This window comes from Maniola jurtina, chromosome 20, assembly GCF_905333055.1.
Source record: "Maniola jurtina chromosome 20, ilManJurt1.1, whole genome shotgun sequence".
Taxonomy (NCBI): domain Eukaryota; kingdom Metazoa; phylum Arthropoda; class Insecta; order Lepidoptera; family Nymphalidae; genus Maniola; species Maniola jurtina.
Window position 1 is genome coordinate 11,254,563 of NC_060048.1, and position 3,443 is coordinate 11,258,005.

The window sequence follows — 3,443 nt, forward strand, 5'->3', positions numbered from 1 at the left end:
TGAATCGTCAAATAATTTACCACTGGTTCGGAATGCCGTCTACTACAACTACAAACTCTTTGACAACTGCCTGTAACCAAAGTCGCTGTATGGTCTGTTCTGCTATTTTATCTTTTGCTTTGTACTATCAAGTGTCACTGGCTGGGACTTCGTCTGTGGTGGCGTTTGCTGGCGCGCGTGTTGTGACTTTTTGGAGTGTTTTTTTTTTTTTTTTGTTAGAAGTGGCCGGTTTTTGTGTTCTGCTGGTGTTTATTGATGGTGGAACTTACTGGGAAGCACTCTAAGGGGGCGCCGCGTGTATGTTGGCGGGCGCTGGCACAGACGAAGTCCATACTTATACGTATATAGTTTTCTTAACTTGTAAATAATACAAACTTGACATTGGCTAATCAGTGTAAAGCCAGACGAGAGATTTGATATTGACATCTTATGCCTCACTGAGCATTGGCTCAATAGTTATCAATTAATAGTAAATTTAAAACATTATCAATTGTCAAGTGCGTTCTCTAGAAAGAAAGCTATACGCGGAGGGTCTTTAATATTAACCCGCAACAATATCAATTATAAAGAACGGAAAGACATTGTTAATCTTTCATTGGAACGCACTATTGAGCTGTCCTGTGTTGAGCTGGAGCGCTATATTGTCGTCTGCGTGTACCGACCCCCCTCAGGTGACTTTGTTCTGTTTGAGGACGTTATGGAAGAGGCCTTGAGGCGGATATGTAGGTCATCAAAAAAGATATTAGTTTGTGGAGACTTCAATATTGATATTTTGCTTCACACTTCTTTTACTGACAGATTACTCAATTTATTTAAAAGCTTTAATTTACAGAAAATTTTCAATGAACCAACACGGATAACTGCAAATTCAGCCACTTGTATAGATAACATTTTCTGTGACTGTAAGATTGTCGCAAAATCGATCATGACGAATCTAAGATCCGATCACTGTGGACAAATGATATCTGTTCCCAGTGATAATCAAGACATAACAAAGTTAATAAAGTATAGGCCAGTAACCACTAAAAAGGTAGAGCAGTTCAAACTAAAGGTTTTAACTGCTTTACCTAAACTTGACTTTACTCAGGGTGGTCCGGATGAACACTATAATGCTTTTTTTGATCTCATAAACTCTCAATTTAATTCTACCTTTAAAATTGTAGAAAAAAAACTGTTTAAAAATCTTAAATTTAGTGACTGGGCTACTGTTGGCATCTATAAAAGTAGAAATAAGTTGTTCGACTTGTATGCAGAAAAACAATATAACTACACTCCCACATTTGTTGAATATGTAAAAAATTATTCAAAATTATTCAAAAAGGTTTGCATACAAGCAAAGTCACTCTGCATAAAGCAAAAAATTATTAATTCTGATAGTAAAATTAAAGCAGCTTGGGATATCATCACGGATGAAACTGGGAAACAAAAAGTGCATAACAATAAATTGGAGCTAAAAATTAATAACCGTATTATTGACTCCAATATTGAAATTGCAAATACATTTGAGAATTTTTTTCCAGAACATTCCAGTCATCACTACTAGTTCCCTTAGCTCTTCACCAACAGAAGCCTATGATCTTCTCAGGGCCAATGTCACTGAATGCGGTGTGTTGTTTAGGTTTGAATACGTTACTCCATATGACATTGTTAAAGTGTTCAAATCTTTACAAAGCAAAAAAACCGGAGATCTGTGGGGAATATCAGTAAAAATAATTAACAATATTATTGATATTATTGCGCCATATCTAGCCTTAATTTTTAATGAGTCTGTGGATACAGGCGCTTTTCCAGATCTCATGAAATGTAGTAAATTGATACCTCTTTTTAAATCGGGTAGCAAAAGTGACCCAAACAATTACAGGCCAATTTCAATTTTGCCAACACTGAGCAAGATATTTGAGAAAATCATGCTCAACCAACTGCTTCAGCATTTCAATTTTAATAAGCTACTCCATTCTGAACAGTATGGCTTCACTAAAGGTCGATCAACAACCGACGCGGCCGCAATGCTGTTAAAGCATATATTCAATGCGTGGGAGGGGTCACAGAATGCCATTGGTATTTTCTGTGATTTATCCAAGGCATTTGATTGCGTTGAGCACGAGACTCTTTTAGTTAAATTGAGCCACTATGGAATCAAAGACACTGCGCTTGGTCTCATTGCGTCCTATCTTAGTGATCGTATTCAAACAGTATGTGTGAATGATGTGAAGTCATCCGGATCAGCCTCACTAATGGGTGTTCCTCAAGGCTCTATTCTAGGTCCTTTCATGTTCTTAGTATACATAAACGATTTACCATATGTAGTCCAAAATATTTGCGATATCGTACTATTTGCTGACGATACGTCTTTGATTTTTAAAGTCGATAGAAATAAGGACAATTTTGACGATATAAATGGTGCCATATCTCAGGTAACTCACTGGTTTACTGTAAATAATCTACTTTTAAATGCAAAAAAAACTAAGTGTATTGAATTCGCACTGCCCAATACCAAGAACACAAGTAACATTAATTTAAGGATAAATAATGATATTTTGAAAATAGAAGAGACTACTACATTTTTGGGGATAACCTTAGATGCGAAGCTGCAATGGGGCACCCATATATCAACTCTTGCTGGCAAACTAAGCTCTGCTGCTTACGCGGTTAGAAAGATTCGACAATTAACTGACGTGGAGACCGCAAAGATAGTATATTTTGCTTATTTTCATAGTATTATGTCTTATGGAATCTTAATATGGGGTAGAGCGGCAGATATTGGGAGAATTTTTGTATTACAAAAAAGGGCAATACGCGCAATTTATAACTTAAAACCACGCGATTCACTTCGAGAAAAATTTAAGGAAATAGGTGTCCTTACCGTAGCCTCTCAATATATTTACAACAACATAATTTTTGTAAGACAAAATATTCTTAGTTACAAGAGGGTTGGCGATCTACACAACAGGCTGACTAGACACCGTAACAGGCTTGCGACTCCTACGCTCCGTCTCAGGAAGGTCCAAAAGTCATTTGTGGGAATGGGTATAATCTTCTATAACAAAATTCCTCAGTCAATTTTGGACTTGCCTTTACACAGGTTCAAAAAATCTATTAAAAATATGCTCTTGAGAAAAGCATATTATACTATCGAAGATTATGTAAATGATAAAAAAGCGTGGATTTGAACTTCGATTCGCTCCAGCAATGCGCAGGACTTCAATTGCTTTTATACATGGCATAATATTGTATATCAAATCTTTGAAAAGAGCAACCGCCGAGTTTCTTGCTGGTTCTTCTCGGTAGGAAAGGCATTCCGAACCAGTGGTAGATGCTTTTGACGATTCGAAAGAACTTGTAAAAGTCTAATTGAATAAAAACATTTTGAATTTGAATTTGAATTAGAGAAAAAAAAAAAAACAACTTTGTCAACTGTCAGCTGTCATCTGTCAATGGTTTTT